This window comes from Pelodiscus sinensis, chromosome 2 (genome assembly GCF_049634645.1).
Source record: "Pelodiscus sinensis isolate JC-2024 chromosome 2, ASM4963464v1, whole genome shotgun sequence".
Taxonomy (NCBI): domain Eukaryota; kingdom Metazoa; phylum Chordata; order Testudines; family Trionychidae; genus Pelodiscus; species Pelodiscus sinensis.
This window is the reverse complement of record NC_134712.1, coordinates 223,965,337-223,979,043: the sequence shown is the minus strand read 5'-3', so window position 1 is coordinate 223,979,043 and position 13,707 is coordinate 223,965,337. Positions and strand designations below refer to the sequence as shown.

General features: G+C 48.8%; 1 protein-coding gene and 1 long non-coding RNA gene across 2 annotated transcripts in view; both read right to left on the bottom strand.

Annotated features, from left to right (window-relative positions):
• Nucleotides 1-13,707, bottom strand: part of KIAA1217 (KIAA1217 ortholog) — a 549,474-nt gene that overhangs the window by 490,719 nt on the left and 45,048 nt on the right. The gene's annotated exons all lie outside the window — the stretch shown is intronic.
• Nucleotides 3,666-8,790, bottom strand: LOC142827364 (uncharacterized). The gene is made up of 2 exons (XR_012902075.1): nt 6,197-8,790; nt 3,666-5,943 (listed from the first exon to the last, which is right to left on the bottom strand). It is a non-coding gene; the product is annotated as an uncharacterized LOC142827364 (long non-coding RNA).

Genomic DNA, 13,707 nt, shown 5'->3' with positions numbered 1-13,707 from the left:
TTATTAAACTTCCATCAAGCAGGCACACAACAAGCAATCACACAACCTAATTTTCTTTTACAGGAGAAAACAACTCTGCTATAATAGACTTTCCTTTTAGGAGGAAAATAAACTTTTACATGAGCTAATCAGGTTCACCCAATGCTCTCAGTGTTGCACAAGATTTTCCTTGTGCTTCATTTACAGTAACTTTCCAAAACAACTTCCAGTAAAAGCAGCTTTGTTTTTGTTTCTCATCCACTCCACCTCACAGATCAGCAGGCCTTTTTTCAGCATGATCTGAGAAATGACTTATACACTAACCTTATTAAAATAATCTTTTGGCCATGCCACAAATATTAGAACATATTGTATTAAAATTTTAAAATGAAGGCAAATATCAGAACAATATAAGAAAATGGTTAACTTACCATTTGGCCAGAACTCAGCGTTAGATACATTTGGTATTTTTCAGGAAGCAGGATTGCAAAACTGACATTTTGTATATAAAGGAAGATTTTTCATAGTGCTTTATAATAAATTAGAGAACATGAACATTTTAGCCTAAGTGGATTCCCATATTTGGAATTTCACCTCAGTATCTGAGATCCTTAATAGATGTTACTCCTGAGGGAATTCTCTGCCACTGAACAATTCAGAATTTGCACAACATTAACTTTGTGTGCAGAATTTCCTTTTTCCCTGCAGAAATGGGCTGTAGCGCCACTGGTAGCCACTAGAGGAAGATTCTGGGCAGCGGCAGTCAGAGCATACCTTTCAGGAAGAAGGCAGTGTGCAGGAACCATCACATAAGTTTGGGACCCAACATCAGGCTTTTTTTTCCTCTCTGAAACCCTGAGCTTATGAGTGGCAGGAATGAGAGGCAAGGGGAGGCAGTGACTCCCCTTGGTCCTAGTGCTCGACCTCTCCCCTCTTCAGATCCCTATTCTGACCATTCCTGAAGGCTCCCACAGCAGCTGCTGCAGCTTGCAGACTGGTGACTTCCCTGGAAGTGGATCTGTTAAATTAAAAGTGAAAAGCCTTCCTGCTTGCCAGACCTATTAGCGTAACATTGAACTTGTGAAAGTGCCATTAAGTGGTAATTAAACCATTTAACAGGCATCTCAACCCCAGTTGTGCATTACTATGTTACAAGACCTTAGTTTAAAATTTACTTTAAATATTTCATTCATTTGTGGCTGAACATTATAAAATTATATCTCTAAAAAAATCCATGCATAGATAGATAGATGCACAATCTGAGTTATCAGCTTTAGCCTTCAATGCTTGGATCCTCAGACATATCCTCCCTCCCTCGCTATATATATATATATATATATATATATATATATATATATATATACACACAAATAAAAATTTACATAAGAACATAAGAACGGCCATACTGGGTCAGACCAAAGGTCCATCTAGCCCAGTAGCCTGTCTGCTGACAGTGACCAGCACCAAGTGCCCCAGAGGGGGTGGACTGAAGATAAAGATCAAGCGATTTGTCTCGTGCCATCCATCTCCAGCCTCTGACAAACAGAGGAACGACAGAGTGATGTCAACGTCACTCTGCATCGCCCCGCTCCTCCCCCCCCCACCCCAGCTTCCTCAGAGTCAGAAGGGGAAGCAGCAGCTATGGCTCAGGGCTCCCACAACTCCTCCTCAGGTGGCATCCTGGGTTCCCCGCTCACCCCTGGCTCCCCTGCAGGAGGGCCGGGGGGCGGCAGTGGCAGCTGCCTCTGGCCCCGCTTCTATTTCCTGGTCCAGGGCCCTGACACTAACCGCTGCCGCTTGCCTTTGGCCAGGCGCTCAGGCCGCTGCCTGCTTGGCATTCCAGCCTCATTCCTCCCTCTCCCCCACCAGCAAGATTACAGCACCAGTACAGGCTTCCTGGGGGGGAAAGGAGGAGGACAAAGCCCTGAGCACTGGACCCAGCTTGCAGAGAAGTGTGTGCGGTGCTGTGGGCACCAAGGAGGTGTGCCTGAACCATGGCTGCCGCTTCCCCTTCTGACTCTGCGAAAGCGGGGGAAGGAGGGCAGGGTGACACAGAGTGACCTGAGGCAGGCAACAGTGGTGGCTTCTCCATTAGAGCAGCATGGAAAGCCTCTGCTGCCCTCCTGCCCAGATCCTGCACCCCCAGTGCCTCCCACATCCCCTCCTCCACTGCACCCCCAGTATGCTCCTGCCTTCTCCCCCAGCCTGCTCCTGCATCCTCCTCTGCTCCTGCACCTTCCTTCTTGGCCACACACCCTGTCCCCAGCCTACTCCTGCTCCTGCCCCCCAGCCCGCTCTTGAACCTTCCCTGCTCTTGCCCTCCCCCCACCCCAAGCCACACAATGTGACCTCAGTCCACTCCTGACCCCTCCCCACAGCCAGATACTCTGCCCAATTGGAGCTCAGGCCCCATCTGGCCTCACCATCCTCTCCCTGACCTCGATCCTGGGGCAGGCCTCACGGTCCAGCCCTCATGGTCCAGCCCCCATCTGGCTGCAGGAAGGGCTTGTAGCAGCCCCCCTCCTGCTGCGGCATGGGTAGCAGGGGAGGCCATGATCTGACTGGAGCGGACAGGTAGGGGGTTGGAGAGCGTAATGAGCAGAGAGTGCAGCCACCTAGTAGTTTTTTAAATAAATTCTTCAAAAGAGCACTCATCTTCCTGTCCATCCCTACTCTCCTTTCACACAGCCCCACTGCAGAGAGCCCTTAAAGGGAAGACATTCCTTTTCTGCCAAATAGCTGGACAAATGAGTTTCCCTTTTCGGACTGATTAACTAGTTTTAAGAGACTCCTTCACCAAAATCAGTTCCTTACTAAGATATAAAAGCCCTTGATATGCCTAAAATCTTTGGAAATATATTTTAAGATAAACAGAGTGACATTTCATTAACATGAAATAGTTATGAAAATCACACAAAATAAATTAGTGTTCCCTTTTTGTAAAAGCAATGACCTTTGTTATAAACACACTAAACTACTTGGTTGATTAAATTTAAAATAATATTTTTGTTTCAGTGAGTTTAACTATGTAGTAATCTGGAATCATCATGTTATGAAGGCTTAAGAGTACATTTAAAACATAAAAACCGGTTAGAAATATTGACAAAGAAAATATCCATATTCCAGAATATGTAATGTTGTATTCAGCAGGACAACTGACTTGCCCTTAGTACAGTGGAGTATGGGAGGGCCCATAGACTGGGGAACTTGCCTCCCCAAGCAGACGCTTTACTAGGGTTGCCAGATGTCCGGTATTCACCCGGACAGCCCGGTATTTTCAGCTCCTGTCCAGTAAAAAAATTCAGAGACTACCAGACACCTAAAATGTCTAGTATTTTCTGAATTTTTCCCCGGCCAGGAGGCAAAAATGCCAGGCACCTGGCAACCCTACAAACACTTAGCGCCCGGAACTCCTCCCCCCCCCCACCAAACCGCCCCCGGCCCCCAGCTCCCATGCTTACCTGGTTCCCCAAGGCTGCCAGCACAAAATGGCTGCTGGCCAAAAGACCTAGGGGAAGCAACTGCTCTTCTATTCCTATCCCTGCACTAACTCTTAAAGGGGACATGCTGTTTTAACTTTTTTTTTTTTTTGGCTTAAGTCCTTGGAGTCCTTTTTTTCCTCAACAACTTTAGTCTCCCTCCCTTTTTTTTCCCCCCTTCAATGGATTTTTCTCACTTTTTTGGGGGGGGGGGGGTTAGGTATTTTTGTTTCAATCATCTGGCAACCCTAAGCTTCACCCAGTGCCCATTCCTGGGCTCTGAGGGTTATGAGGTATGGGCATCTGGGGGCGGAGGTGCCATGCAACTTGGCTCTGGGGTGTAGTGGAGATGAGTATCTAGGCAGGAGGGGTCCTGTGGCTGGGTCCCATAGCTTATTTTGGCTTTAGCCCTGCTGTGTAGATGTGACCTTAGAGAGAGAATTTATTCCCATTACAAAATTTTGTCATGAAAATAAGTGCCTTACTTCACTGAAAACTAAACAGGGCTAATCACCAACACATCAATTTAATATTTTCTATAGTATCTGCAGGTTCAGGCAGCTCACGGCTTTTTTGGTGTATTGCCAACCTCAAGCATTCAAAAATCATGAGATTTTTAGAAAATAAATGTGGGGTTCTTTTTATTGCCTATAGTGTTTGACTTTAGGTTCCATGTTTTTCATTTTTCCAAGATTTTCATCAAAGCCATGATGGCTAGGGACTTGCTTGTGTTTGTAATCAAAGCTGAGAGCCTTACATAATAACAGGACGGTATGTGTGCGGCTTTTGGGAAAACACCAAATAGTATGAGATTCCTTATAAAATAATGAACATTGGCAACACTAATCACAGAAGGCAGGAGTGCTTCTAGTACTCCTTTTCACTCCACCTCCACACCATCACCAGCTTTGAAGGGGTCTACTTCCTCCTTGCCACCAGCTGCAAAGGGGTCTTCTATTGTCCCAAGAAGCAGCAGATTACTTGCAGCTGGACTTTACTTGGCTGTCCTGAAGCCTCAAACAACAGGTCAACTCTTCTTACAGTGCTAAACCTCTACACACCCTCCATTCCCACTGAGCATTCTGCTTTTCTTCCTTTGATACAGCTAAGTTAAGGAGGAGGGGGGAAAGGGTGACAAACTAACTCTCTGGGAATGTAGCATTTCTCCTCCAGCACTAGCAACTTTAGCATCAAAATCCACAATAAGCAAAGTGATAGTCCAAGTTCTAATCCCTTCCCCACATCGGGCAGAACAGGAACTGAACCCAGATCTCCCAATACCCAGCTATGTGCCCTAACAAGTGAGCTAAAGGGGAAGTGCTGGGTCCTCCTCTAATCCTTTTGTGACTCTATCACCAGCTTTTGTAAAAGTGCCTAAAATTCAAAATCTTTTTTTTTTTCATTTCAACATGACCAATGAATCTTTAGGTTTGGTCAAAAGTACTTGGTGAACTTAGTTTTCATTTGACCTGAAAACACACCACTGTAAAATTAAGAGTGGAAAAGTGGTGAATCTTAGCTTCCATCTACTTTGCTTTTCTTCAGTTAAAAAAAGAAAAGAACAAGAATATTCGTGAGGCAAGGTAGATTAGGTAGTTTAGTTTACCTCACCCACCCTGCCTCTCATGGCCACAACACCGCAAACAAGAACTTTCAAATATGTTTGCTACAAATTTTACTATAAACAGGGCACTTAAGCTAATTTTTTGAATGAGCATATTAATTATCTGGTTAAACAGGGATTAAAAAAAGCCATACAGAATGAAGATTCATTATTTGGCCTGGTCAGTGTAGAACCTCAGATTCCTTGCCAAAGTCCTATTTCTTCAAAGTCTTACTCTCACAAGTAGTGCCACTCTCGCACACATACCAAAATCTAAAAAGATCGTTAGAATATTTTGTGTATAGAAAAAGAATATACTTGTCTCCAAGGAGAGTACAAAGTGTTGCTTCCCCATGCACAGCACTAAGATAACACCTGAACAGTTTGCCAGGGAGATGTGTTTCCCTACAGGCACACTGTTCTTGGACAAGCTTTGGCATGTGATGTGTTGCCTAGCAATGCACTTTAAGTAAAACGAAAAATGTTGCAGGTAATATGCTGAGTACCAGTTAGTGTGACATTTCAAACAAACATACTGCTTCCCTTATTGCCTAATTTTACAATAAAATAATGGATGTTACCATTTGATATTTTATTAAAGTACAAAATTGTTTATTCCTGTAATTTTTAAAAGCTATTTACACATTGCTATTTTATGGGTTTAATGCTAGAAGATTTACCTGATGTTGCTTGGGTCTTTAACTCAAATAAGTTTTGTTTTTCTTCCTCTAAATCATTGCCCTGGGGTGGTGCTGAGGATCAGGGAGTCCCTATGCAGGCTGTCCTGGGGAGAAAGGACAACCCCAGCCCACTATCACTGCAACAGCTTGGGACCAGATGAGAAACACCTTGCCATGGATGCTGTATCTGCAGAGGGCACAGCTGCGGGAGGGACAAAGAGACACACAAACTCTTAAATATACAGTAAATAGCTCTCGCTTTCTCCACCCCTGACCCCTGATGGGCCAATAGGATTATATCTATCCTGGTCCCCATCTCTGGCCCTTTGTTGCCCCCATATGGTCATACTGTAGTACAAGTTCCTTCCACCAACCTCTCCCTTTCTATTTTATGAGAAAAAATAAACAACCAACCCCGACTTTGCTTTAAGTTATGACAAGAAGAAGTTGCATACCAAATTCGGAGGTCCTAGCTCACCGTTTAGGAGAAGTTCTTGAACAATGGACTCACAGCCTAATGGACAGACAAACATTTTAAAGATATATAGTAAGATAACTTAGGTAAAAAATAAAACAGCGTATTTCCTTGACAATATAACCTTAAAAATGATAATGTAAATTTCAAAATTTATTCCTCATGAAAATTTTATTTAGGAAGATCTTTTAACAATCCTTTAGATTCCAGAAATGGATGCGAGCTGTTTTATGTCAGCTATTTCAACATTCTTTGGCTACCACATTGAGCCCCTAATGACTTGTGCAAGCAGTAATTTTTTTTTTTTCGGTATCATGAAAACTTTCCAGTGAAGTATCCAACACTGTGCTAAGGTAGAGATCTTTAAATCTGTCCTCAAATTCAAGCCTCCTTTAAAGCAGTTCACTGATTAAATCATTGCTAATGAAAGTGCCTATGATATAATAACTTATTTTTAAAGCTACATTTTTCATGCCATTCCACTTATAAGAGTCTGCAAACTTTGTGTAATGTAAAAAATGTAAATTACTGGTTAGCTCTAATTTGACCTTAAAATATGAAACTGTTTGACAATGTTAGGCAAAGTATGGTAATTAAAAGTATTTTAAAATGTAATTGTGACCTTATATCACAAATATGTTCCCCTTAGAGACATTATTGCACATCTGTTCACAGCATAAAACTCATCAAACACTGCTGGAAATACTTTGACTACATCTAAACTGTAACCAAGGGTGTGATTTGCAACTTGTGTTAAGGCAGTGGTCACCAACCAGTAGATCTTGGAGCCTCTGACAGGTGATCCTGACTGGTTTGGCCAAGGGACTATCAAGCACAACACTTCAGCTGCCTTTTCCCTCACTGCGGTACACCTCCTGCCCTTTGCCATAGAACTGCCTCCTCTTCCCCCTTCCCCCCCACAACCTTCTGCTTGCTGTGCAGGGCAAGGAATGGAGAGGAGGAGGTGCTGATGTCAGGTGCCTCCCTCCTACTCTGTATCCTATCTCCACAGAATGGAGGGGGAGCACAATAGGGCTTGGGATGGAGGGAGTTTCTGGCTGCTTTTGGGAATAGTGCAGGGCAGGGGTGAGCCTGCCTTAGCCCCACTGCACCACCACCCAAGAGCCACCTGTGGTAAGCAGTGCCCAGCTGGAGCCAGCTTGCTCCAAACCCCTGCCCCAATCATGAACCCCCTCTGATACCCCAATCCCCTGTCCTAGCCCTGAGCCCCTTGGACCCAAACTCCTTTACAGTGCTTGTACCCTGAGCCCCCTACTGCACCTCAACTCTTTGCCCCAGGCTCAGCTCAGAGCCCCAGTCACAAGGCGTCCCTGTCACCGCCTCCTCCACACCGTGCCTCAGTGCCCCTATTCAACTGTCTTCACTCGGTCCCATGCAGGGCCGCCTACAGTCCGTCTCGGGAGCTCATCACCGGCCATAACCTCTCTCTTTCCCATATCAGCCAGGCCCTCTTAAACCCTTTTTTCAGCGCCGCTGTGGCCCCCTCGGTACGCCCAGAGTGGTGCCGCGGCAGGGAGAAGGGGGGCCCCAGACCAGGGACCTAAGGACGCAGATCCCGGTGAGGATCCGGTCCGGTCGGTGGGGCGAGTAGCCTAAACTCACCGACCCGCCAACCACACCGGGTTCTGCCCTGGGCTACTTCCCCCAAGTAGGCCTTTCCGCCACGGCGCCTACCTTCCCCTTTGTGGACAGGATTGCTGGTGGGGCCGCGCCGGCTCAGGGCAAGTGTGGCTTGCTTCGGCTCTGTTGTGGGGCTTCCGCTCCTGCCCGGGCCCTCCTACCAGGGTCGGACCTTCCTCCTCCCCCCATCTGGACCAGCAGGCCCTTTTTAAAATGGACACCGCCGCCCTGACCAGCCTATCACGGGCCAGTGCCGACTCGAGGGCTTGCTCCGGCCCTACCCAACGCGGGCGCCCCGCATCCCGTCCTGGGACGTTATGCACCCCACCTCCTTCCCCGGGGGTGGGGCCGTTAGTCGCTCCCTCCGCTCGCCCGGGGTCTCCCTGACGTCATCCCCGCTGACGTCATCCCGGAGCGACACCTTTGTGGCGTGGGAGCAGGCGGTGCACGGGCGAGTCTCCCCGCCGGGGCATCTGCCCAGGGCTTCCCCAGCCGCGGGTAAGGGGCGAGGTGAGGATGCCCCGTCACAGCCCCTCTCACACTCCAAATCCTTTAGCCCAAGACCAAATCCTGTGTCCCAAACTTCTGCTCCTGCCTGGTGAAAGGGAGGGAGAATGGAAAAGGGAGAGAGGACAGTGAACAGAGGCAGGGTCTCACAGAAGGGGCACAAAGGAGGCGGGGCAGGACATTTGGGTTTGAGGCAGATCGTGGATTGCACTTAAATTTAAAAAGTGATCTTGTGCTTAAAAAGGTTGGAGACTACAGGCAGTCCCCGACTTACGTCGGATCCGCACTTACGAACGGAGCTTTCTCGCCCCGGAAGTCGGGGCGAGAAAGCCCCGTTCGTAAGCTGCTCCGGTGCCCCTGGTCTGCTGGAGACCGTCTCCAGCAGACCAGGGGCACCGGGCGGGTTCCCGTGCTTCTGAGGCTTTGCCAGAGCAAAGCCTCGGAAGCGCGGGAACCGCTGCTGCTGCCACTTGGGTGCCGGTGCCTGTGGTCTGCTGGGGACCGTCCCCAGCAGACCACAGGCACCGGGACCCAAGCGGCAGCAGAGGGCAGGTTCCCGCGCTTCTGAGGCTTTGCCAGAGCAAAGCCTCAGAAGCGCGGGAACCCCCGCTGCTGCCGCATGAGACCCGGTGCCTGTGGTCTGCTGGGGACCGTCCCCAGCAGACCACAGGCACCGGGACCCAAGCGGCAGCAGCGGGCGGGTTCCCGCGCTTCTGAGGCTTTGCCAGAGCAAAGCCTCAGAAGCGCGGGAACCCCCGCTGATGCCGCATGAGACCCAGTGCCTGTGGTCTGCTGGGGACGGTCCCCAGCAGACCACAGGCACCCGGACTGAAGCCGCAGCCGCGGGGGGGTCCCGCGCCTCTGAGGCTTTGCCAGAGCAAAGCCTCAGAGGCGCGGGGAACCGCCGCTGCTGCCGCTTCAGTCAGGGTGCCTGTGGTCTGCTGGGGACCGTCCCCAGCAGACCACAGGCATCCAGACTGGAGCGGCAGCAGCGGCGGTTCCCCGTGCCTCTGAGGCTTTGCTCTGGCAAAGCCTCAGAGGCGCGGGACCCCCGCGGCTGCGGCTTCAGTCCGGGTGCCTGTGGTCTGCTGGGGACGGTCCCCAGCAGACCACAGGCACCCTGACTGAAGCCGCAGCCGCGGGGGGTCCCGCGCCTCAGAGGCTTTGCCAGAGCAAAGCCTCAGAGGCGCGGCACCCCGCTGCCGCTGCGGCTCTGCTCCCCGTGTCCCTGGTCTGCTGGGGGGGGGGGCGCAGCTAGTGTGCTCCCCCCCCCCCCAGCAGACCAGGCTTTTGTTTTGGACTCTGGGGCAGAGCAGCTGGGGCGCTGCCGATTGGTCCTGCAGCGCCCGTGGGCACTACTGGACCAACCCGGCAGCACCCCAGCTGCTCTGCCCCAGGTCCTGATTCAGCCGCTTCTGGTCAGTTTCAGCAGCGGCTGAATCAGGACGTCTGGGGCAGAGCAGATGGGGTGCTGCTGGGTTGGTCCAGTAGCACCCCAGCTGCTCTGCCCCAGGCGTCCCCAAGTCAGCTTCTGCTGAAACTGACCAGCGCTGACTACAGGAAGCCCCAGGCAGAGTTGCTCTGCCCCGGGCTTCCTGGAATCAGCTGCTGATCAGTTTCAGCAGCAGCTGACTTGGGGACGCCTGGGGTTCTTAAGTTGATTCTGTATGTAAGTCAGAACTGGCGGTCAGTTTCAGCAGTGTCTGAATCTGGACGCCAGTTCCGACTTACATACAGATTCAACTTAAGAACAAACCTACAGTCCCTATCTTGTACGTAACCCGGGGACTGCCTGTACTGTGTTAAGGTATCCATGTTAGCTGTACTCTAGCTAGGTTGCTAAAAATAGCAACAATGACACAGTTGCATAGACTGTGGTTTGGGTCACAAGTTAGTAAGAACCTAGTAGGGGAAAGTGGGCATATGCAGCCAATGTTGAAACCAGAATGACCACATTTTCACTGCTCTTTTTAGCAAGTTATCTAAAGAAAAGCTGTTTACACAAGGTGCAATCACACCCCTGCTGCAGTGCATAAGCATCCTTGGTTCTATTGAATTTAACACAACTAAACTTATCAATGTTTGTTATATACAGCCATAGATTAGTTATAAATAAACAAATAGTTTAAGAATATTTTAAATAGGTTTACTTTAAATGTGTGTGATTGTTTTGTATTTTTAATATTAGCCCTTAGCCACCACCAAGGAAAAACTTGATTAAAAAAAAAAATTGTACAATGAAAATTAAAGAGAACAAAAGAAGCCTAGAAGCCTTTTGTTCGAAGGATTCCTTATATTTTAAAACAAATGTAATCTAAAAAAATAAAAAACTTCTAAACTCAAGTGCACATTTTTTCAGGAATTATAAAATAATTCTTGACATTTAATTCGCTTTTTATTTTATAAACAACACTTGTTGCTCTGTTTCAGGGAGTCAAAATGGAATCTTAAACATCCATCCTCTTTTCTTTGGACAATTCTTTCATTGAGCAATGAACTCATCACGGCATCATAGATGACAAACTTTGGTTTTGGACAATATTTGTGAACAATATAAGATATTGCAACTATTAGTGTGAAAGAATAGAAACAAGAAAACCATCTGTTGCTAAATATTTTATTTTGCCTCATATCTGAGGGTATGTCTACACTAGAAAGTTAGTTCGAACTAACGGACGTTAGTTCGAACTAACTTTCCTATGCGCTACACTAGCGCTCCGCTAGTTCGAATTTGAATCGAACTAGCGGAGCGCTTAGTTCGAACTAGGTAAACCTCATTTTACGAGGACTAACGCCTAGTTCGAACTAGCTAGTTCGAACTAAGGGCTGTGTAGCCCTTTAGTTCGAACTAGTGGGAGGCTAGCCCTCCCCAGGTTTCCCTGGTGGCCACTCTGGCCAACACCAGGGAAACTCTATGCCCCCCTCCCGGCCCCGGACCCCTTAAAGGGGCACGGGCTGGCTACGGTGCCCGTGCCAGGTGCAAGCCTGCCAGCACCCAGCTAGCAGACCCTGCACCTGGCACGGCACAGAGCCACCCACCCGATGCCCCCCAGCCCACCCCCTCTTGCCGGGACCAGGCTGGCGGCTCCCGGGAGCTTGCCCTGGACCGCAAGAGGCGGGCACCTTCCTGGGCTAGTGCGGACATCGTGGACCTTGTCCACGATCTCCGCACTAGACACAGGAAAGTGGCCGTCTAGGGCAGGAGAGCTGCCAGCCTGGCCACCCAGGACCAGGTGTGCATGAAAATCAAGGGGGTCCACTGAGACCCCCGACACTGAGCCCTGAGCTTACAATGGCCGTCCTGGGTCAGACCAAAGGTCCATCTAGCCCAGTAGCCTGTCTGCCCACAGCGGCCAACCCTAGGGACCCTGGAGGGGATGGACCGAAGACAATGACCAAGCCATTTGTCTCGTGCCATCCCTCTCCAGCCTTCCACAAACTTTGGGCAGGGACACCACTCCTACCCTCTGGCTAATAGGACTCCATGGACCCAACCTCCATGACTTGATCTCACTTCCCTTTCAACTCTGTTCTAGTTGTAGCCTTCACAGCCTCCTGCAGCAAGGAGTTCCACAGGTTAACTATTTGCTTTGTCAAGAAGAACAACTTTCTCTTACTAGTTTCAAGCCTGCTACCCATTCCTTTCCTTTGGTGTCCTCTAGTCCTTCTTTATGGGATCTCAGGAAGAACTTTTCTGAATGCACCCTCTCCACCCAACCCCTGTTTTTACAGACCTCTATCCTGTCCCCCCTCCGTCTCCTCTTTTCTAAGCTGAACAGTCCCAGTCTCTGTAGCCTCTCTTCATCTGGGACCTGTTCCCAACCCCTGATCATGTTAGTTGCCCTCCCCTCTCCCAGCCTTTCTCTTCCCCTCTCCCACCTCCTTTTCCCAGTCTCCCCCAGTTTTGTTCAATAAAGACAGAGTCAATGTTGGAAGAAACGTTATCTTTATTTTGTACATCAAGAAGAAGGGGGGCTAGGGAAGGGCAAGTGGAAGGAGGTGAGGGAGGAATGGGGTACGAGCCCCCGATGGGGAGGACTGGGCTGGCTCTGCGGGCTTCTGGGGGTGGAAGCTCTCCTGCAGCCCCCCAATTACTCCCTCTCCCCAGATGGCAGCCTGCGGCAAGTGCAGCCGGGCTGATGGCCGAGTGGTGTGATGTGCCCAGTGTGGGCACTCAGGGCACTCCAAGCCAGAACTTCTTTGCAAGCGGGGCACCCCTTAGAACTGTGTGTCCGGGGTGGGGGTCGGGTCCCTTTAAGCGCAGCCCTCGGCTAGCCTGAGACAGCATCTCCACGCTCTAAGTCCTCCTTTTATGCCCTGCCGGCACTGCTTCCGGCCATCCTTAAGCCCTGTTCAGAGTCCACTCAATGTGGACTTACTAGTTCGAACTAGCAAAACGCTAGTTCGAACTAGTTTTTAGTTCTAGATGCGTTAGTTCGAACTAGCTTAGTTCGAATTAACTAATTCGAACTAAGTTAGTTCGAACTAGCGCTGTAGTGTAGACGTACCCTTAGACCCTTGACTGATCTGTACAGCTTTTTTGGGGAAGGAGATACAGCAATGATCCTTCAATCCCGCCCCCATTTTTTTTTTTTTGTTTTTTTTTAAGAATAACAATCAAACTTTGAACAAGTCTAATGCTCCAAATTAACTGCAGCAAAGGTAAAGAGGATTGATAAAGTCCCACTTGTTCTGTACAGGGCCATGAACTAGAACCCAGAGTGGATGGTAGGACTGGGTTCCTCTACCAGATCCAGTAAAACGGCTACAAGCTGACTTTAGAAAACAGATTTGAGGAACAGCCATAGAGAGAGCAAAATGATCTGTTTTGCATGAAGACACTTGTGGAACTTTTTATTTGGATCCTCGATGGGGTGGTCCCTAGGCTGTAACCCAACTGAAGGGCTAAGTCACTGCCTGGATCACTGGATGAGTTACTGGCAGAAAAAACACTGCTGTGTCAGAATGACCATCACCAGGGGATGCTAGCTGTGGCCAGAAGCAGGTATCTAGTAGTGAGTGGACTTTACATCCATATACTTTTACAAAATAGTTTTTTTAGTCCTCATAGCAGTCTCTTGTTATTCCCTGCTGTCCTCTTTTATTCTTCTTCTGGGCATAGCTGGAAGAAGGCAAAAGGAAAAGTTGATTAAATCAAGAAAATGATAAGGCACTAAGAAATGGGCATGCACTACATGCACCCAAAACAAAGGCAGCAAACAGAATAGGATGGGAGTGGGCAGGCTAGTTCATAAATACTGGCCCAAATTCAAGTCTTTTGCCTCTGTGCTTCCTAGGAAGTGGCGCTATAGTGCTTAGTGTAATAATCCTTTTCTATTGTCT